This window comes from Octodon degus, unplaced genomic scaffold (genome assembly GCF_000260255.1).
Source record: "Octodon degus isolate 3935 unplaced genomic scaffold, OctDeg1.0 scaffold00092, whole genome shotgun sequence".
Classification (NCBI taxonomy): domain Eukaryota; kingdom Metazoa; phylum Chordata; class Mammalia; order Rodentia; family Octodontidae; genus Octodon; species Octodon degus.
Window position 1 is genome coordinate 6,686,338 of NW_004524668.1, and position 22,365 is coordinate 6,708,702.

A 22,365-nucleotide genomic window follows, 5' to 3' on the forward strand; every position below is an offset into this window, starting at 1 on the left:
GACCCTTCAGAGCCCAGAGGCCGTAGCAGGGGTAGTGGGACGCTGAGAACACCCCAGCAGCTGTTTATGTGGGACTCCCAGTGGGTAGCCTGGTTTCAGTTTGAAAACAGCAGATTCCGCTGTGTACTTTTATTTAGAGCTGGGGAAACCGAGCCCCACAGGGTGCTGACCCACACAGCTGAGCTGGGCTACTGAGAGCATGCCCGGAGCTCCGACGTGATGCCCGCGTCACCCCGCCTGCAGTTAGACGGAGCAGAGCCCTCTCCATTTTGCTGTGTGTCTGTTTTAAGCATTTCTTAAAAAGCCACTTTCTGGGATGGGAGGGACTTTTGTCACAGCTATTTCTGCTTAGGAACCGGAAGGGCTGGGCTGCCAGCCAGAATGGAGGTCTCCAAAAAGGGATGGTGGGTGGGTCAGCTGGCATGTCATGCTTTGGGGAGGCCCTCGAGCAGGTGGGTGCTGGCCCCTGAATGTCCCAAGGCCAAAAGACTGCCCCAGAAAGGTCTCAGAGGGCTTTGCTTTCTGCTGTTTCCATCCATGCTTTCCATTTTTCTGAGGATCCCACAGATGGAAAGGGACTCCCATCACAGCTCTGCCATTCTTTTGTGGTATCGGGGATCTAATTTGGAACCTTGCGCTTGACAGGCAGACACTTAAACTGCTGAGCTATATTCCCAGCCGCAGCTCCGCCATTCTTGTATCTGTGTGACTGTGGGCTGGTGACTTGACCTCTCTGAGCTGTCCCAGCCACTTTGCTATTGCACCGCAGGGGCCAGGAAGGAATAAATGAGCTCTGTGTTAAGGTCCTCCAGGCTTAGTAGGCTCCCAGGGTGCCCTCCTCTCCTGCCCACCCTTCTTCCCCTGGCAGAGTCGCTTCCCTTAATTTATGAGGCTTTCTGGGCACGGCCCTGGAGTGCCTGACAAGTCCATTTCAGGACACATTGCTGGTCTCTGTCGCAAGGAAGGCGCCGGAGGGGGGGGGGGCAGAGGCAGAGAGGGCTGCCTCTTTGTCCTGCACCTCAGAAGGGCCTTGGGCCCATATTAGCAGTTGATTTGTGCCCCTGGGAGTCTCTTGCCTCTCACCTCGCCCCCCCAGCTCTTTCTCTTAACTTTCTTTAAAAGAAAGAGAAAGGAAGGAAGGAAGGAAGGAAGGAAGGAAGGAAGGAAGGAAGGATGCAAGGAAGGAAAGGAAAGAAAAGGAAACACACAAAACCCCTCCATCTGGGTCTCCAGTTCTCTTGAGAACTGGGAACCACCCTAGCACTATCGCTGAGTCTTTTGGCTGGGCTGGCATTTTCCCTGGGGACAAATTTGGGAAGGATTCTCAGAGCCTTAAACTAGAGGGAATGGGGGAAGTGCAGTCCCAGGAAAGAAAAGGAAGCTGAGGACAGCTGATGCTGAGGATTCCTTTGCGAGGAATGCGGGGCGGGCCCCTGGCCTGGCCCCGCGGAGCCCCCCATCCCCGACTCACGTGTCCACGCAAACACACACCCGCAGCCCCCAGCTCCCTCTTCACGCCGGCAGTGGCTGAGTCCTCACCAGGACGTGTGGGTATTCAAAGGACGCAGAAAGGTGGACCAGAATCTGAGCGTGCCCTTGGCCCCAGCCACAGGCGCTGACTTCCAGGAGAATCGATTGAAATCCTGCTGGGGACTTTGCGATCTGCAGCCCTGGCTTTGGACCGTAGCGGGAGGCGATGCGGGCTGCTCTTGGTTTGTTTTCTGTGTCACAGATGGCAGGAGAGGTTGCCTGAGCCCTCCTGTCCCCTGGGCTCAGGGTTAGGGCTGTGTGCCTCCTCCTGGACTCTGTTCTGCCAGGTGTCCTGCGCACTCCTGCATCACTGTCGCTGTGGCCTGGGATGTGTCTGCTCCCCCAACTGCCGTCTCAGCTCTGCTGTGGCCTCTCTTCTGCTCCTGCCCTGAAGCCAGCCAGGGCCGGCTAGAGTCCATGCTGCTAAGTAAATATTTGTGTGGACAGGGGAGGACTCCCTGCTCTTTCTGGCTGCTGCCTGCTAGAAGGCACCAGAGGGGAGAGCAGATAGGACAGATCACCCAGACTCCTGCAGGGACCCCTCCGCATGAGGAGCGAGGGGTCCGGACTCAGAGCCAGAAGCTCCAGGTCAGTACAGCAGCACACATGTAGCATCTGGTGCCAGGTATTCCGGCAGTGCGGGAGGGAAAAGCTGAATAAGCTTAGCCTCAGTTCTTTGCTACTTGAGCCTCAGTTTCTCCATCTGTAAAATGGGGATGCCGAGGACCCTGTTCTGAAGAGGTAGGCTCATGTAGCTACACCATGTTGTATGTACAGGATAAAGCCCCCCCAAAGTGCTACGTGGGAAGCCTTGGCAGGGCAAGGGTAAGCTCTTCCAGATCTGTTACGGGGACACAGGTCAACGACTTACCTTGCCTGTTGTGGCTTGTGCAGCCTTCTGGGCATTGCCAGACTGTGAGGTTGGTGCTTGAGGGTTCAGGCCAGGTGGGATGCTGATTTGTGACGCTGCCTGTCTACCAGGGGTGTGCCCTCCTGCCCATACCGGGCACTAGGCGGTTGGCTTCCTGGGCAGGATGTGGTTTCTCATTCTAGTCCCTGGTACAGGAGGTGGTAACTGTCACCTAACACTAAGCCTGGCAAGCACCTGGCCCTGTTGCCTGGGTAGTGGAGTGGAGCCCTGGAGCCCTGTGCAGCCCCAACCTTTGCCCAGACTTGCCTGGACTCCATAGTGAGACCCTGTCTCAAACACAATGGACAAACAAAGCACAATTGAAATAATGTGATAAGAAAACATGTCAGAAGAGGGTTTAAATATACAACAATCTGATTTAACATCCGCTGTTTATTGAGCACTTACTTTGTGCTAGGTTTTGTGATGATGCCTTTAAGTGAGAATTAGTAGGGCAACCTCAAGAGGTAGGGGTTGGATGGAGGAGATAGCTAGGGGGTACCTGGATTCCATCCCCGGTGCCACACACCATGCTGGCCACCAAAACCAGGCGTGGTAGCACACACCTGTAATCCCAGGGCTGGGGAGGCTGAGACAGGAGGATCATTACAAGTGTGAGCTGCGCAGAGAGACCCTGTACCAAACAGATAAATGAAAAGATTTTTTAAATAAAATTTATGAAAAAAAGTAGGGATTTTGCAAAGAAGCTGTTTTTACAGGCGAGGAAATCTGCCCCAGATCTCACAGTCCCATTTCAGTATCCAGAGCCCTAGCTCAGTGCCCTTCTCTGGCAGCGGTCCTGTCCCATGTCACTGAAGGCTGCTGAAGGCTGGCCCTGGGGATGAGGATGCTGGCAGGAGGCAGTCATGGGGCAGGGGCTGCCCAACACCTGTCACGATATTGGCGCAGTGGGTGGCAGAACTGGAGGTGGTTGCTACATGCGGGAGACTTCCTGCTGTCACCTGACAGTAATTATTTCTCCACAAGCGAATGAATCAGTGGCAGCGGCAGGCGGATGAGGTTCCCGAGCCCCTGTACCAGGCCCCTCCCCCACTCTTCAGAGAGGATCTGGTGGGGGTTGAGTTCTGGGGGAGGGGCTCCCTTACCAACCACAGCAGGGCCATACCTTTAAGACACATTGTCCATGTGGTTCCTTTAAGCTGAGGGTGACAGCACAGCCTGGACACCTCAGCCAAGGTTGGCTGTGCTCTAGGCTTGTAGGCGTGCTCCTTCTGTCCTGCTGGTGAGAGTCCCCAGGCAGTGGACAGAGCTTCTTATCACCTGGTGAGAGCAGGAGAGAGCATTCACTCCGGCCGCAGGAGGGACAGGATGGACGGGCTGGCCTCTGCCCTGGCCTGGGGAGTCCCTAACTTTTGCACCCTGGGCCGGGAAACCCCCAAACTTTTGCTTTCTGTCAGCCGTGAGCTCCAGCTCTGCCAGGGCATGGGGAGCTCAGTATTGTCATTTCCTGCCTCTCGCGGGGACTGCTGGGAGTGACGTCTGAGAAGCCAGAGCTCACTCTCACCACAGTGGAGGAGCCCCCATCATGTGCCGGGCCGGGGCTGGGCACTGGGGGAAGCAGCCTCAGCCTCTGCCCTGCAGAGCTCAGAGCCTGGGGACATAGCCAACATGTGACAATACCACCTGACAAGGGCAGTCTCAAACAGTGCCGGTGCAGACTGGGAGCCCAAGGAACAATTATGAATTTATTAAACAAATATTTACACAGGATTTATGTTCTCTGGCCACATGCAAACCAGTTCACACACGTGTCTCAGGCAGCCTCATCCTGCCCTTGTACAGTGGGCCTCCCTATTAGCCCATTTCAGAGACACGGATACTGAGCAATGGAGGGGGACCTTGAAGGAATTGGGCAAGACACAGCTGGGAGGCAGCAAAAATGAGATTTGAAGCCAGTGACTCAGAAGCAGAGCCAGCCTTTATGCCATGTCTTGTCCAGCGAGCCTCAGTTTGCACCTCTGTGAAATGGGGATAAGTGGTATGTGAGCTGTGGGTGGAGGGGAAAGTTATTGGAAGCCCTGGGCCTTCCCTACAGTGTCATGTCCTTCCCGGTTTCCCATTAAGCTTCATGAAATACTTAATCTCCTTTGCCCTTGCATCCTTCGACCATCCGGGCTGGGCAGAAAGAGGCTGAGTGAGACAGCCCAGGGCAGAGCAACGGGGATCGGGAATCAGGGCGCTGCTCCTGAGCCTCCAGTCCTGGGGAGAGTCGCTGTGCCTGAGCCTTCCTGGCCTTATCTGGAAATGGAGGCTTGCAATGCATGGACTGGGGACAAGCAGATGGGACAGGGGTGCTGTGGGAATCGGGAGTGGGGTGGGCATAGGGTGCTGGCCTGGGCAGGAGTCCTTCTGTGTGGCTGCAAGGCACCCGGATGTGCAGAGATGCCTGCTCAGCGCTTCTGGCTGTAGGACTGAGGAAGGTGCGAGCTCCCCAGCCCCCTGCCTCCACGTGCGGGGGAGGAGCCACTGCCTTCCGCCCTCTTGATGGACCACTTTTATTACTCAGGTTATTTAAGACCTTTCTTGGCTCACTACCTTCTGTCTGCTGGCTGGAGGGGGGAGGGGGCTGGGGGGTGGGCGGAAGAGAGGAGCTGCGGGTCTGAGTGGATTTTGTGAAAATCCCTGCAGACGGGCTCCTCTCTGGGCAGGGGCACCACATTTGCCCCCGCCTGCTGGGGGCCCAGTTTGGAGCCCCAGGTCTGCTGTGGTCATGGGCAGAATTTTTGGGAGGTAGTGAAAGATCTGTGGGGGTGCGATAGCTGGAGTCAAGACCAGAGAGTTCTGGAGCTCCGGGTGGGACTCTGGTGAGACCCCGGATGGATGTTGAGAGCCCAGGATTCCAGAAAGCTCTGGGAATCAGCACAGGACCAGTCTCGGAAGGCTTCCTGGAGGAGACGTCGCTGGGGTTGTAGTTTATAGAGGTCCAGTCACGGGGCAGAGGAGGAGGAAGCTGCTGCGGGTGGGGAGGACCTGGGCAGAGGCCCGGCGGGTGACCCATGCCCGGGCTGGGGAGGACCGGCCACCACTGGTCTGGCTCTGCTCCTCTTCGCAACCCCTACCCCTTCCTGGCGCTCAGTTTCTGTTTTGTTCTCTCTGCCCTCCCTCCTGTCCCTCAGTTCTTTCTTTCTTGTTCTGTTCTCCGATTTTTAAGGCTGGTTTCTTAGCCTGTACAGGGCAAGGTATCCCCCATGCCTCTACCACATGCAGGGCCCAGGTGGTGTTCTTGTCGCGGGCGCTTTGTGCTCCTGTGTGTGTGCTCGCGTGTCACATATGCGTGAACATGTGTCCAAGCTTCTGTCTGTTCCCTGATGACTTGGAGCCCTTGAGGTCCAGACCCCACCTCTGGGCCCCCAGGGCCCCTTGCAGAAGGGGCTCCACATGTGGGGGCAAGGTGGCTAGCCTGCTGGCTGCCAGGCCACAGAAGTCAGGACTGGCTGTGGGGGCCCCAGTCCAGTGCTGGGGGCCATGGTGCAGTGAGGAGGGCGGGGGCAGGCTCATCTTAGCTCTCCTGGCCTGCTGTGTTTTCTCCCTCGCCTGTGACCTCTCTTCCACTGGCCCAGAGGGCTCAGGGTGGTGTCAAGGTTGCTTCTCATCCATGCCCCTGCTCCTGGCAGAACCATATCTACCCCTGCCACCCCCAGTGGGCACATGAGCTTTCTGTTTTGTAGAAACACTGGAGAGTCTATTTTTCAGTGTTTTGTCTCTGTCCCGCTCACGTTTCGGTGACTGTGTTACAGGTAGGAAAACCAGAGCCCAGCGTAAAACAGTTCCCTTGAGATATCCCCACAGAGAGGGCTGGGCTGGGTCTGCTCGCCTGCCCCTGAGCTGGGCTCGGTAAGGGAGGGGCCCCTTCTGGGGACTGGGCTCTGTCGAGGGTCTTGGATGACTCCTAGCAGCTAGAGTGCTGGTGGGGTGGGGGAGGGTTTCCTGCCACAGCACACACACCTTGGAGCCCGGACCGTGTGACATGGGCCTATGGAGCCAGCCTCTTCTTGGCACCTTGGGGGTTCTGGGCATCTTGATTCTCTTGGTGACCGACCATCCCCGTCCGCCAGCACTGTGCTTGGCTGCACTGTTTCCCTGTGCCTCAGTTTCCTCATGTAAAATGGGATGATGAAGTTGACAGGGCTGTTGATAACCTGGGCTTGGGAGGCTCTGTTCTCATGAGCCCCAACCTCAGAAGGCTTAGAACTTCACCTGGCTTGCGGGAGTTGGACGAGCCATCCCGCCTAAGCTCCTAGTCACTAGAGGCTGAGACTCCGGAGCCGCTGCCTGGGAATGCAGCCCCACACATCGTCCTTGTGGATTTGACGCATCAGCTCTCGTGTTGGAAACGCCAGGGCTTACCTGACTTGGGGTAGGAGAAGGCTGCACCCCACACATGCCAGGCTCAAGGGTCGTCCAGCTGGTAGGTGGTTTCTTCCTCGAGCCTTAAGGTACAATAATACCATGAGGAAACCACCCTGCTCCCTCTTCCTTGGTGTTCCACGTGGGCCTTGGGCTGGGCCTTCTCTTGGGTGGAAGCTGTGGCCCTGGGCTGAGACCGCCTGGATTCACATTGCTGCCAAGCCTCAGTTGTGTTATCTGTGAAGTGGGGTGAGGACCTTAGCTTATAGGTGGCCACAGGGGTCTAAGGGGGGCAGTGTGTACTGAACACTTAGCTGTTCCCTCTCTGTCCCCTCGGGCCTGGCCTGGCCTGGTCCTCTCCAGCCGGCAGACCCCGACTCAGTGGGAACTGCCTACCTCCTTGTCCTTCCGGCTATAGACTGGCCTTTTGTGCTCTGGGCACTTCCGCTTCCCAGTAGGGCAGCCTGGCCAGTTGGCAAGACAGAGGTCATGTCCCCTTTCCTCTCCAGCAGACTGTCAGCACGGGGTGACCGGGAGGTCAAGACCTAGCATTCGAGGCTGTGTCCAGCATAGGGCGGCATGAAGAGGGATCCTCTCACAGGATCATGGGAAGTCCCAGGCTCCCTTCTGGACAGTTATGGACGCAGACTCCGGATGTCACAATGCAGAGGCAGGCTGGGATTCAGACCCACATCTGGGAGACTCTTCTCCAAGAGTGCTCTCCCCCCCCGCCCACGGGCTCAGTGCGCCAGCCTGCGAACTGGGTTCATCATGGGAATGAGATGGGCAGTTGGAAGACGGCTTCAAGGCAGCCAGACAGCCCTCAGCTTCTTCCAGGTCTTGTACGTGAAGCCCTCCCTCCCAGACCTTGGCAGAGGGTGACATTGAATGTGGCTGGCATTGTTTTTCCAGGGTTGACGTAAGACCCACGATTAGGGTTTTGTCTCTGAAACAAAGGCTGCTTTGTTGCTTCTGCTGGGTTGAAGTGCAGGACGTAACCCCGTCACCCCGTGAGGAAGCCAGGTGGGGGCTGGAGAGGAGCCCAGTTGCTCTCCAGGGGTGCAGGATCCAGAAGTACCCAGAAGAGTCCAGCACACCTGGGCACTCCCATCCCAGCACGGTGTAAGGAGTTGTGTGGACTCTCTGGGACACCACTGTGCTCTGGACAGGTTGTAGTGGTGATGCCCATCACACAGGTGAGAAAACTGAGCCTCAGAGGGTGAAATGACCTGTTAGCTGTTACATCTAGGGAGTGGCAGAGCTGGCTCGTGTGTCTGGGTCTCCTTGGCATCCAATCATCGCTAGGTTCCGGCACCACAGAAGCTCATTCTACAGGGCCTTGGGAGCTGACTCTGCAGGCTGAGAGCGCAGGGGGTGGCCTGGACAGAGGAGCTGCCTGGCTTTGGGAGCACTGGCACTTCCATCTCTGTCTTCAGAGTTGAGTCACAGCAGGGAGCATGTTGTGTGCAAGTTAGAGAAGGGGTTCGGAGGCTAGAGGGTGTGAGTGACTGGGACTCATTCCCGGAAGCCTCGTGGGCTGAGTAAGGCGCTGTCTTGGGAAATGTGGTCTTTGTACTCTTCGCCTTCGTGAGCACCCCGCTTGATCATCCCTCTCTTCATTCACCCATCATTTTCTGGGTCCCTCTATTCAGGCCTGTGTTCAGGCTGTGAGCTTGATACTGTGTCACCTAGCAGCTTGCCAACTTCGGGGGCTTTCCGACCTCAGGGGCTTTCCAAATGACTGTCACCTCTGGGCTGGAAATGTCCTTAGAGATCCTTTAGTTTCCCCTCCTGTTTTTCAGAGAGGGGCAGTGACTTACCCAAGGTAGCAGAGCCAGGACTCAGTTGGGTCTATCTGGGTCCCAGTGCCACCACGTTCTTGGCTCTCTGCTGTGCTGACAGACACCTGTCACTCCTGGCTGGGAACCTGCTTACCCAGCTCTTCCCCCTCAGCTGTTAGGACATGTGCTTGGGCTTCTCTGGAACCCTCTAGAACCTCTGTTCTGAGAAGCATCGGAGGGGCACACCGTACAAGTGTGCAGGTCTCAGGCCGGAGCTGCGCTCTGCCCTGCGGTGTCACCTTGCCTGTTGGGACCCTCCTGAAGGTCTTGTTGCCTAGGAGGTGTATTGCAGAGCCTTCCCCTGCTCTTGCCTTGCAGGACCCACTGCAAAGTGCTTCCCGGTCTCTGGCCATAATCCTAAACGCTGCACTTCTTGTCATAGTTTTCCACGGCGTAGGAAAATTAATAGACATAGGCTGCCTGGTGCTATTCAAGGCAGTCCTCCTGTGGTCCCTCTGCCTCTGGAAATGCCCTGTAGACCCCTTTTCTTCACCCTCCTCAGAGGCCTGGGCCTTGACTCAGATGCGACCAGGACATGTTTTGCACAGGAAGAGTTTGGCCAGTCCCTTTAGGGTCCCCTAGGTTCCCAGCAAAGAAGCGCATGCCTTCTGGAGTGGTGGAGTCCCCCAGCCCCTGGAACCCAGCAATAACCCCGACCCCACCTTTCCTGATGGGAAACTGAGGACCGGAGAGGCTGAGCCCCGCGTGCTTGGCTGTTGAGCCAGCGTGGCAGATCCTGGCGGCCTCCTCCTACAGGATGGTGATGCCTCTGAGTTTGGGCAGGGGACTGGGCTGTTCCATTTGATGAAGGTGGCTGTGGCTCCTGCCCTAGCCGGCTGTCTCAAGAGCAAAGAAGCCAGCCAGGTGGCTGCACGGGGCTCCTAGCTTGGAGCTGCCCCTCCCTGCTACTCTTGCCCATTGGCCCCTGCTCAGCAGCTTCCTGGTGGTCCAGGGCTGCCCCGGGGACCACTGCAGCATCTTCCTCCTACCCAGGCGTCCCCTCCCCCGTTTGGTCCCAGGGAGGCCCCTCAATTCTGAGGGTAGAGCAGATCACCAAGAGGCCCTCAGCTCTGGGCCTGGGGCAGGAAGGAGTTAAGCAGCTCTGCCTGGGAACCAGACTCCCAGCTGGTGTCCTGGTCCCTGGGCCATGTAGGCCATCTGGCCTGACAGACCGACACTGTGTCGCATCTGTCCCAAGGCAAAGTCACCAGGAGGAGGCTCACCTGCCGCCTCTGTGAGCCTGCTGGGGTGGCTGTGGACCCTGCTGTGTCCCTGTGAGGCCAGGCCACCTGAGAAAGAGCCCCCTCTGGGCTGGGGTAGCTGGAATCTAGTGATATGGGGAAGTCTGGGCTTCCTTGAAGATGGACCCAGAGAGGTACAGGGAGAGGCCCAAGATCACACAGCAAATCCACACAGGCAGAGTCCTCGGATCTGGACACCACTTCACCCACAGCCCGAGCTCACAAGCTCTTCCATCCAGTCAGGACTGATTGAGCACCTACTGTGAACCAAGCAGTCTGGGACGCGCGGCATGCCAGGCTGTGCTGCATTCCCAGGATCGGGGAGGGGGGGAGGGAGATCCAGAAGAGAACACCTATGAGGGACAAAAAGCATATCTCAGTGACGCTAGGGCCGGCCACTGTGACAGCCCTCCAGCCCCCGGAAGAGGTGCCCACCGCCAAGAGGGGCCCATGGATGCTGGGCACTTGGGGTCACAACTGAAGTAGGCAGGTGAATCGTCACCCCATTTTGGAGGTGAAGTGGGAAGTCAGATAGGTGAAGTCTCTCTTACCAGGTCATGCAGGGGAGTGGCGGCTCTAGGCGGCACCCTGGGGTGTCCGACCCCAACTATTTGGAGATGGAAGCAGAAAACAGATACAGACAGCCTCCCTGCTGCCCCCAGGCTGGCCCCTTACTGTCCCTCTTTCCCAGACCATGTCCCGTTTGGCATTTTGCTGAATCCAGGGTTGTGTAGCTGGAGGGTTACAACTCAGGGCCTGGCAGGCCTCAGTTGGGCTTAGTGGGTCTCAGTTACTTTTCTCTCGTGGCTGGGACAAAAATACCTGACACCCAAAATTAAGGAAGGAAAGGTTTATTTAGCTCACAGTCAGAGGAGGTTTCAGTCCATGCTTGGCTGGTTCCAAGGCAGATTGGCACATGGCAGAGGGCAGCTGTTCATGGTAGTGGAAAACAGCAAAAGCAAATGGGAGGACTAGCAACAACAATGGCAACAAAGCAAGTCTGTCTCCCTTATGTTGTGTTTAGGCTGTCTGCCCCAGGCTGGGTGTAGCACTCACACCTGTAATCCCAGCAGCATTTACACCCGTAATCCCAGCAGCATTTACACCTATAATCCCAGTACTAGGTCAATAATGAATCATAAAGTCTAGAAGTCCATCCCATGATTGCATGAGGCTTTGAGGGGACAACCTGACACAAACCTTAACAGTGGGAAAAGGAACTGCTTTGTGCCAGTCCCTTGGTGGTCCTGCCCCTCGCCCAGGGTGGGCCCTGGGCAGTGCCTGGGAGAGTCCGCTTTCGGGGCCTTGTCTTCTGCAGACCCAGAGCTCTCCCCTCCACTGAGAGCTGGGCCAGGCCAACAGAGCCACACACACCGCACAATCAGGAGCCCACTGTGCTCAGCCTGGTTACCCACTGGGAGTTGTGGGGTGATGCAGCTTGCTGTCCTGTCTAGTCCCCTGGGATACTGAGACACTCTGTCATCTTCTCCCTTTCAGGGTGAAGACACCTGTCTCAGAAATGAACCCCGGCTTTGGGACCTGGGTTCTAATGTAGCCTCTGATGCTTTATGTGCAGGCTCCAGAGCCAGACTGGGTTCAAGCCCTGGGTCATCTGCTTGTGAGCTCTGAGACCTTGGACAAGTGACTTCAGTTCCCCAGGCCTCAGTTTCCTTATCTTTATAATGGGCACGATGATAATACCTACCTCATAAGATTGCAGCGAGGATGAAATGGCTTCAGAGGGGCCGGCACATGCTAACACTTCCTGCTGCGAACAGTTATGGTTAGGGTCCCGGCACAAGGCACTTCACGCGGGGGCCTCTGTTTCCAAATGGAGACAAAGAAGTGAGGGGCTCCATTCACAAGATGAGCTGCCAGGGGCTTTCTTGTCACAGGGTTTCTCTGGGTGTCTCTGCAGCATTTCATCTCCCCTCCTGTCTGGAGGGAGGGACTTTTCTGTCGCCTAAGAGAGGTATCCGCGTGTGCATGCGCACGTGCCTGTGCACACGTGTGTGTTGGGGTGGGGGTGCCCAGTGTCCCTGCTTTGCTCCATGGTGAATACCTGGGCCTGCCCTGACAGCAGCAGTGGGTGTTAAGAAGTGAATCTGTCCCCTTGAGCTGTGTTTAGTCAGAAGCCCCTCTCCGGGCAGGCAGGTGCAGCCCTTTGCAGTGTAATTACCTGTCCCAGCTGCCGGGCCAGTGAGATCAGCGAGGGCAGCACACGCCCAGGCACTGTGCTGGGACCCATCCACATCTGCACTAGCACTGGCTATGTTTGTCATCATTGCTTGGCTCTGTAACCTTGGGCACATCCTGTCACCTCTCTGGGCTTCTGACTTTTCTATGGATAGCCCAGACTGAGAGTCCCCCTGTGATGCCCTGGGGGTCTGGGTTTTGTGTGATTTTTATTTTTTATTTTTTCATCCCTTGTGGACCCAGTTTTGGATTGGCTCCATTAATCTGCTTGGCTACCCCCATTATACAGACAGGGAGACTGAGTCCTGGCAGGGAACTTCGCTCAAGGCTGCAGAGCTGTGTTGTAAGCCCAGGACCAGGCCTCAACCCTTGTTGGCCAGGCTCTGCCTGGACGTGACCCCTTCTTTTAACCAGGCTAGGAGACCAGGATGGCCCCAGCCAGCTGGGGCTGTGAAGTGGCTGATGAGAATTTACAGAGTTGCTGGCCTTGGAGGCTCTGTGTTCACCTGCTTGCTGCTTGGCCACTTGGAATAAACAGCAGAGAGACTGAAAGTGCATATTAGGTTTCTAAAATAGCCTTGGGAGTTGCTGTTTTTTCCCAGCAAAGCTGTAAACATACCCCTGGGTGGGGCCCCGCACCCTCCTGGGGATGGACCCCTGGGGCCTCCTCCTGCATCTTGGCCTCTGGGTGTCCAGAGACCTTGTCCAGAGCTGCTGCTGGCTTCCCCTTTACTTTTTTGTTGTTTTGTTTTGAGACGGGGTTTCACTGTGTGGTGCAGGCTGGTCTTGAGCTCCTTTGAGCCCAGGCTGGCCTTGAATTCACAGCAATCCTCTTGTCTCAGCCTAGAGTGCTGGGATTACAGACGCCAACTTCCATGCCCAGCTCCTGGAGGTGGGCAAAAATGGACTGGAGCCCTGAGGCTGAGGGCTGGATGGTGCTGGGGTGGGGGAGGGGAGGGGAGGAGCTCTAGGGGCTGGGCCAGGTCAGGGCCTCAGCCCAGGTGAAGTAAGCCTGGCTTGAAGTGAAAGAAGAGAGTAGCAAAGCTGGCCTGCTCTGTGGAGGCTCTGGGGAAACTGAGGCTGGATGGAAGGACAGGCAGGGAGGCCACGTCCAAGGCCACTGTGAGTCAGGGCTGCACTGGTCCTAGGTTGGCTCTTCTAGGGAAGACCCTGGTGGTGACCCTCAAGGGCCCTTTTTATCCAGCACCTGCTGTGTACTGAGCCACCGCTGGGCACTGAAGTTGTCCCTGCAACCCAGAGCTGGGGGGCTGATTTTGCAAGAACTAGGGGCACTGGCAGGTAATAGCCTAAGTACCAAGCAACCCAGAGCCTTGCAGTGCAGAAGAGGGCTTCTTAGTTCTGGTTCTAGGAGTCAGGAAAGGCATCCTGGAGGAGGAGCCGTACAAGTGGGTCCTGAAGTTAGCATTAGAAAGGGGAATGATAGGGCCGGGGAGATGGCTCAGTGGAATAAGCGCTTCCTTGGCAAGCACAAGACCCTGAGTTCAATCCCCGGTTCTGCAAAAAAATAAAGGGGAAGGATGCAGAACCTGCCTTTTTAAAAAAATCACTTAAGAAAAAAAGAATCTCACAAGAAAAAGGCAGGAAGGGCATGCTCCTGGTTTTAGTAGTCACTCGGGGAAGATGTAGGTGGGGTTTGGGATTTTTTTTGTTCGGCTTATCTGTGTAGTTTTTCCCCCCTTTCTCTTTTGTCATCACTGTAAAACCCTTGTGCAATTTAAAACAAGGAGAAAGTGAGAAGGTATTTTTGCCTTACAATGTAAGTGATTTTGAATTTCTGACTATGCAAGCACTCATGATGTCATTCAGAAATAGTGAGGGGCCACAGGAGAGTGGATTAGTGCTGTTGCTGAAACAAAATACACGCGGCTGGATAACTGATAAAAATGAGATTGCACTCCCAGGTTTGGAGACTGAGAGTCCAGATAGCATGGTACGGGCTCTGGGGAAGGCTGGCCGTGTCACAACATGGGGGAACATGTGGGAGGGAGCCGGCCAAGAAGCCAGGGAATGAGGAGGAGCCAGGCATCCATCCCCCCAGGGGCCCAGGAGAAGCCCCTCTGTCCCCTCTGAGGGCAGAGTCTGTCAGACGCCCCACATCCTCCCAGTATTATCATGCTGTGGACCACAGGTTCAGCACACAGACCTTTGAGGACAGACATCCAGAGCACGGCAGAGCGAGCGAGGCATGGTGGTGCAGCCTGTCGCCCTAGCTCCTCAGGAGGCTGAGGTGGAAGGACTGAGAGTTCCTATTCAGCTGGGGCAACATCATGAGACGTGGTGTGGACAACACACAACAAAACTACTGCAAACCATAAGCAAGAGGACATGTTAACATTGTCTACACGGTAGACGGACCTTGAGGACATTTGCTAAGTGAAGTAAGGCAGTCACAAAAAGACAAATGGTGTGTGGTTCCAGGTCTGTGAGCTACACAGAATGGTCTGACCAGAAAGTCAGAAAGTAGAAGAGAGGAGATGCAGAGTTAGGGTTTTACAGTAATGGAGATTCAGTTTGGGGAGAGGGAGACATTGCTGGAGATGGGGTGGTAACCGCTGATCACAGGGAGAAGGTGCCTAATGCTGCAGAACTGGCCACTTGGAAGTGGTTCAGTGGTAAATTTTATGTTGTGTGTATTTTACCACAGTTAGAAAAGATACAGGGGGACCAGAGTGACAAAAGCCACCTCAGCCCAGTCCTAGCCACCAAGTCCCATTCCAGGGGCAACAGGTATTTTTGGTGTGATGAGAGATTCTTTGTTTTTCTTCTGGCCATTCAGATGGGTCCTCTTCACCCAGGGGCACAACCTAGATGCTTTCTGGTCTTGAGGGCCCGGGGTAGGTACCCTGCCATCCTGGTACACACAGGGCTTCGGGCCTCCCATCCTTGGTGGGTTGCAGGATGAGGGTGAGGTTCCACCCTGGAGGGGGCTCCAGAGCTGGCTGCCCTCTCTCATGTTTATACCGGAGTTCCCCACACTTGGATCTTCAGCGAGTGCTTTAGGAGCCTTTGTCCATCCGCCCTGGGGAAGGAGGCGCATTGAAAGTGGCCGCTGGTTCTAGGGCAGAGTTCTTTGGCTCTTTTGGTGAACTGAGGGTCACGCAAAGGGGAAGAAGTTCATGGGGCTGAGGAGGTGTTATCTCACCACCGAGCTGAGGGACTCAGATGGACCTTGGTTTGACCTTGAGGAAGTCTTTTCACCCAAGCCCAGTGTTCTAATCTGTAAAATGGGAATGATAGCACCCAGCTCACAGACCTGTGGTAGGGGCTTGTGCAGGAGTAAAAGGGTTGGCACGTAATTAGTATTTTACAGTGAGGGCAGAGTGTGATGAGAGAAACAGGGAAGTGGAAATTTATAGTGCGAAAGCAGGTCCCAGAACTGGAGACACCTATAGATGTAATGATGGATCGTGGGGACATCACAGAAGGCTCCCTGGAGGAGGCAAGGAAGATGTGGTCATGCCAGGAAGAGGCTGGAAATGGTGCCCTGGAAACCTCAAAGTAGCCTGTAATTTAGGGTGCTGATTTCTTTTCACATGGGGTGCTGCTCCCTGAGTAACTTTCCTTTTGGGTGAAGTCTTACTTGGTGGGGTGGAGTGTCCCCGTAGGCGTGGTTTCTGCTGGAGATGATTGAGGGCACCGCCTGACCTACGCCCTGGAATGCAGGTGCCCGCCAACTGCCGTCTCTCGGAAGGGCTTTCACTTCTGACACTTAGGTCTCCCTCACTGGGTCATCGGGAAAGTGGCTCACGGAGAGGAACTTCAGTTGGCATCAGGGCAGGTGGTCAGTGGGTCCAGGAGAATGCCTCAAGTATCTGGTGCCTGTCTAGTGCTGCATGAGACCAGCCAGCCTCTCCTGCCTCTGTCTCCCTGCTGCCATGGTGGCCCTCGTGAGGACAGACCCCAAGCTACACCTAATTCTTAGGGCCCATCTGGGCACTGGGCATGCAGAGGGCAAAAGCTGATATTTCTGGGTTTTGCTGGCAGGGGCCCTTCATGTTTGGTTTCTTTCCTTCTGCCACCTTGTCCCAGCCCTCTGTGCTGTGGTCACCCAGCCAGGTGACAGTGACACTTAGCTCATTATCATTAATATCAGCAACATGAAGATGGCAGCACAGTGGCTTGTGGGTCAGACAGCTCTGGGTGCAGGTCTGGCCCTGTCACTCGTTGTGGTCTCTCTGAATGACTGGCACTGGAGGATCAAGGGGACGAGGGTGCCAACTGCATGCTCATGTTCTGCCAGGCCCTATCCTGGCCACCTTGGTCCATTATGCCATGGGTCAGTTGCAGAAAACACTGTGAGGTGGGTGGAGATTGCCATGGCCAGAGAGGGCAGGTAACTCACTTGCGGTCAGAGCTACAAGATGTTTAGCTTAGGGTTAGAGGTGTGGTTATGAATAGGTTGGCCAGGGATTGGGTACCCAGGGCGGTAGGGGTCAGCAGCCAGAGGTCTGGCATTGCCCAGGTCAACACGAATGCCCTGCTCCTTGGGTTCAGTGAAGGGCCACATGCAGAGCCTGCAGACAGCACTGCAGATGTCATGTCCAGGGGGACTCTTGGAGATCCTATCACAGATGGGAAACGGAGGCCCAGGGCCCAGAAAGAACTTGAGGCACAGCTAGGACTTGCAATGGGGGCCTTCTGCCTCCCAGCCTGGTGCCCTCTCCCCTGGGGGCACAAGACCCTGCCTGCTCTGATTCAGATGAGGGCCCCGGCTGGTGTGTCTCCAGGTGGAGGCTCCTCCTTATCACGGGCTCACAGCCCGCGTCCTGGGCTGCCCGGCCCATTACTGCCCGCCAGTAATGGAACCAGCTGCCCTGGTTAAGTGTTCACATTAAATTAATACCTCCTCCGTGGAGACAATCAGTTGGCATTTAATTTGTGTTTCCTTCTGAGAGCAGCAGAGTACAGCTGGGCAGCTCTGATGGGCACGTCTCTGAGGTGTCCCATCCTGGGGACTTGGGGCTCGGTGGAGATGGGGAGGAAAGGCAGGTGAGGGAGGGCCTTTCCTACTCGCTTGAGCTTCCTGGCTGCCCTTCTAGGGGAGAAGAAAGGACCACAGTATCCCAAGGGGCAGGAGGAAGTTAGGTGAGGCGCTCCTGCCTGCGTTTGGCGAGAGCTGCTGGGGGATGCGCCCCAGGTTGGCTGTGGGTTTTCTGTCCTTGTATTCCAGCCCTGCCCCTCCCACCCTGTTTTCTTGTGTCTTCTGCCACCTACCTGGCTTGTCCCGGTATGAAAGGGGGTGGCCAGGAATGAGGAAGTTGAGTGGGACTCGGTTTGGGGTTCCCTGTAAGGGCTCAGTGGAGGCTGGCGGCACCCCAAGGAGAGCCTCCCCCCCCCCCCCCCCGCCCCCCCCCCGGCCGCCTCTGCTGCAGCCCCTTCTCCCGTTCAGCGGGGCACCCAGGCCAAGACACTGGCCACATGGGGAGGGGCAGCATCCTCCAAGCACGTGGAGGAAGCAGCGCAGGGCTGCAAGGCGCTGCCTGGGCAACACGTCCCGCGAGCGGGGTGGAGCCGAGAGGGCATTCGCCGAAAAGGAAGCTTCTCTCCGCCCCCACCTGCCCGACGCCAGGGCCAGGCCCACGCTCGGCCCTAATTGAAGTTTTCCACAGGTGGCCCCGGCCTGCCTCACCTGAGCTGTTTCCCATCACCTGAGTGAGTCGGCCCGGGCGTGCCGCCGCTCCCCTCCCTGTAGGGCGTGGATGTCCCGCGGCTCCCGCCCGCCCCAGGTGCGGTGCAGACCGCAGCCGCCGCGGAGCAGTCTCAGCCTGGGCGTTTTCACCCTCTTCCTCCTCATGGACTCTCTGCCTCTCAGAAGGTGTCATGTGCTTCCCACCTCACTTCACCGGTGGGGAAACTGAGGCCAGGAAGGGCGAGTGACGTGTTCAAGGTCACAAACAGCTGGAAGCAGCAGGAGCAGGGCTGATCCCAGAAACCTCCAGTTTTTACCAAGCCTGTGCCCACTTTCCTCCCCAGCTGGAGGCTGGGGGGACAGCACAGGAAGTGAAAACCCTTTGAGTCAGCCTCCTTGTGGGCTTCAGCTTTTGTTTCCGCCCCTCCTTAGGCCGGCCTTCCAACCTCTTTTCCTGGGTCTGTGTGTCATTCCGAGCCACTGGCCCAGCTGCTGGGATGCGGGGTGGGGGGTGGGGTGGGCTGGAAGCCGCCCCTCCCCCGCGCGGCCAGCTAAGAGTTCTTGTCAGTCACGTGCTCCCAGTGGCGGCTCCTCTGGAATGCCAGTAGAACCACATCTGGCCGAGACCGCCGCAGCTGCTGCTGCTGCTGCCTCCCCGTCTTAGCCACCAGCTTCCCACGTGTGCCTGATTTGTTAAGATGGTGGTGGAGGCCCCACATCACAGCCACGCGTCGCCCTCTGGAGTCCTTTCCTCTCCCCGCGTGTGTCGTGTCAACCTCCCAGCCACCCCTCCCTGGCTCTGAAGCCTTGGGCAGGGGGAGAGGGAAGGCTGCTGTTTCTCCCTGCCTGCTTCCTGTCCCGGCTTTTCCTCCCCAGCCTGTCTCCAGGGAGAGGCTCTAGCCAAGCTGACTAGGACAGCCTGGGCTGTGCTGGGAACTTGGCTCCTAGGAGCCCCTGGCCTGGGAGGTACAGATACGGATGCAACAGGGAAAAGGGGTCTGGCTGGGCAGAGGGGGAGTGGGGGACCAGGAATGAGTGCTGCTTGCATCCATCTGTCCATCCATCCATCCATCCATCCATCCATCCATCCATCTTTTTTTTGTGTGTGTGTGGAACCAAGGATTGAACTCAGATCCTTGCCTTTGCCAGGGAAGCGCTTATTCCACCAAGCCATCTCCCTGGCCCATTCATCCACCTTCCATTCAACAAAACGGCCCCATAAGTAACCTCACTCAGACCTGGCCAAATGCCTGGCAGGGTTTAGGAGCAGAGAATATGGTGGTGATGGAGGCAAAGCCTGGTGGGGAGGTCCCAGTTTGACACCCGGCTCTTCCTCCTTTCCCAGCAAGGTGAGGGATCTCACCACATGTTTCTTTTTTCCTTCATTCAGCTGGGGCCCAGGGTTCCAGCGGATCCTGGTGTGGTGGCCTCCCTGTGTGGTCTGGTATGACAGGGCTGGAACGCGTTAGCCAGGCTGCCTGGAGAGACCAGTAGGGGCCCCCAAGGCAGACATCTCAAACCCCTACAGTCCCAGGCAGGAAAACAGGTGAAGTGGATGCTGAGGCATGGGGAGAAGATGACATTTGAGACAAGCCCAGGAGAAGGGATGGGATTACTGGAGACAGAGGAGGGAGGAAAAGGGAAAGGAGGGACTTAAGCAGCGAATCCTTTCCCTGTCTGCAAAATGGGTATTTCAACCCATTTTAATCCTTGGTGGGTATATGTGAAATATTTTATACATGTGTGGACAGGTACCTAACTTGGCAAACACCTCCTGAGGTAACAGTGATCTGCCCTCCTCTCCCTTCTGTTATCCAGCACTCCAAGGGAGAAGTCAGAAGGACTGAGTGGGTGGGTCAGGGTGGTCTGCTGGGAGCTCACCTCATGCCCCAAAGGTGGTCTCTTTATGGTGACCCCAGCCCTTCTACTCCAGCTCACATCTCAGATGTCACCGGGGATCCCTTTGGCCTGAGAGGGCCCAGGAGTTGGAATCAGCCAGACATGAGTTGGCTGATGCCAAGCTCTACCTTCTTTCAGCAGTGCTGACTTTGGGCATTGGTCTAAGAGCCCGGAAGCTATAAAGGCTCCCCTGGCCCTTGCGCCCCTCTAGGTGGGAGGCTGCACTTGCCTTGCTACTGTGAAGATGTTGCTGCTTCCCCTGCCTAGAACACCCTTCCGCCTAGCCCAAAACTTAACTGGGTGGGCAGGGCCAGGCAGGATAGGATGGGGAAGTGGATGCTGAAACCACAGGCGTGGTTGATCAGGTTTTGGTGACGCTGAGGTGCTCCCTCAGCCTGAGCTGAATTGCAGCAGATATTGGGTGTCTGCTGCTAGAAAGACATTGCCGGTCTGGCCCTTCACCCCCCAACCCCCAGCAGCTGCAGTGCAGAGGTTTTCTGCTCTGTCAACACTGGCACCCGCTGAGCCAGGCTTTTCTTGCCACCACTGCGGGGAGGGATGTCTTCAGGGCAGTGGGCTCTGTAGTCCATACCACTAGCTGCTTTGCACACCCTGGGGACAGGTGAGCCTGCTTCGCGAATGACAGGCTCATGAAAGCACTCTTTTAAGCTGGTCTTGGGGAGCATCCCAGGAAGCATGGTGAAGGGTCAGGTGCAGAACTCAGGGTGCAAGGAGTGTGGGGGAGGTGGGAGCACTGGATTGTGTGTTTCCACGAACCTGGTTGTGTCAGACCAGCTGTCCCACCCAGACCTGCTGAGTCAGGGTCTTCAAGGGACAAGACTGCCGATGACATTCAAGGCTCACACTTGCTGCTTTACAGCCGGGCCAGGTGTTCATCCCAGCTCTCTGGGTGCTATCTACAAGGCCTTAGGCAAGCTGCTTCACTTCTCTGAATTCCAGCTCACTCATCTGCAAAATGGTTTTGGATAAAAATCTTTTTACTTGAGAGGGTTAATAATTCATGCTAGGGGGCTGAGGAGATGGCTCAGGGGCATAAGTGCCCCTGCCTGGCAAGCACAAGGTCCCAAGTTCAGGCCCTAGTACTCCCCCACAAAAAAATTAATGCTAAAGCAGATGGAGTGCGCCGATGCCTGTACCGTGGACCACATCGGCCAACTGACATTTGCTCTGGACTATCTGGAGGTCCAAAGACGTGGGCTCACTTCACCTTGTGTTGATGTGGGCAGGTGATTTTTCCTCTCTGGGCCTCCTTTTCTCCAGCTGCCCAGTGAGTCTGCTGACCTCTCCCCAGAGGGGAGGTTTTGCTCCGCCACAGCCCCAGGGCCATCTGGAGTGTGCGTGTGTCATTCCTCACCCTTGCTGCCCCTGCGGTAAGACACAGACACGAGATTATCCCAGAAGCCAGGCTGCGTCTGCGGTGCCACGCTCCCCTCGGAGCAGCATGGCCAGGAGAGATGATTCAGCTGGGGACCTGTCAGCCTGCACCTCCCCCAGGGAAGCCCCAGATGCCCCATGCCACCAGGCTGGGGTCAGAACCAGCCTGGGTGGGAACTTCTCCATGCTTGGCATCCCTGACCCCCATTGGGTCTGTTCTTGGCAAGAGGTGGTGGTGGTGGAGGGTATACTCTGCCTTGCTCCTGACATCCTGGGTGACCTTGGGGAAACGTCTTGCACACTCTGAGCCTCAGGTCCCCTCTGCATAGCAGAAGCATGCAGGAGAGGATCCCACCCTGCCCTCCTCCCAGCATCCGCCTGTGCTAGCGGTAGTCACAGCCCCTCCGGCCTCTGGGGTTGGGACAGGCTGGGCAGCTATGTGGGCTAACGAGGAGGTGACAAAGACTGAAGTGAACGGGAAGGGTGTGCGTCCCCTGGGAGCCCTGTGAGGCAGTCTAGTGTGGGAGAGAAGAGGAATTTTCCTGTGTGTGCAAACAGTATCCGTTTTCTCTTGTTTCCAAAAGCTGGTGACGTAACCCACTCTTCGTCCACCCCTCCCCTCTGGCCTATTTTTAGCCAGCCTCACAGCATCCTAAAAGGCTTCCAGACTGCCTCGCTTTTCGGCCATGTGGAGAGGGCAGCCTAGGGTGAGGAAAGACAGAAGCTCAGCTCTCTGTCCCAGGACAGAGGGAGGGAAGGAAGCTGTCCCACCTCCTCCACAGACACAGACGGAGCAGAGGGTAGGGCACTAGGGTGGGCCTTCAGGCTTTGAAGGCGCAGGTCTTGGGAAGCCTGCAGAGGGACCCCCAGCAGTCAGTCTGTAACCTCCCCCAGGCCTGGGTCCCTGTGCCCCTTGCCCTCCCCCTGCCTGGGGCATGTGACTCTGAGCCTTGATCTCCATACATGGGGATGGTGACAGAGCCTAGGCCCTGGGGCTACCGAAGGACTAAGCAACTTCCTGTACAATGATACTGTGGCAAAGGAGGTGTCTGAGGGGAGTGGGGGTGGAGGGCTATAATGGAGCCACTTCCCCCAGCCTTCAGTGAATACTTGGGGTCCACTGTGTGTCATACCTGTCTGCACCCCTTCATCCTTTCCTACTTGGCTTCAGTCGGTGCATGCGTGAATGAAATGACATTCAGGAGGCCCCTGGCACAGGGCCTGGCATTTGATAAATGCTAAAGAAGCAAGAACAGTATTTGTGAGGTTTTGTTTTAATGTAATGAAACAGGCCTGGGTGTGAATCCTGGCCTCACCCACTGAACAGCTGCATCT

General features: G+C 56.5%; 1 protein-coding gene across 3 annotated transcripts in view; it reads left to right on the plus strand.

Annotated features, from left to right (window-relative positions):
* Iffo2 (intermediate filament family orphan 2) overlaps positions 1 to 22,365 on the plus strand; it is a 39,718-nt gene that overhangs the window by 4,531 nt on the left and 12,822 nt on the right. The gene's annotated exons all lie outside the window — the stretch shown is intronic.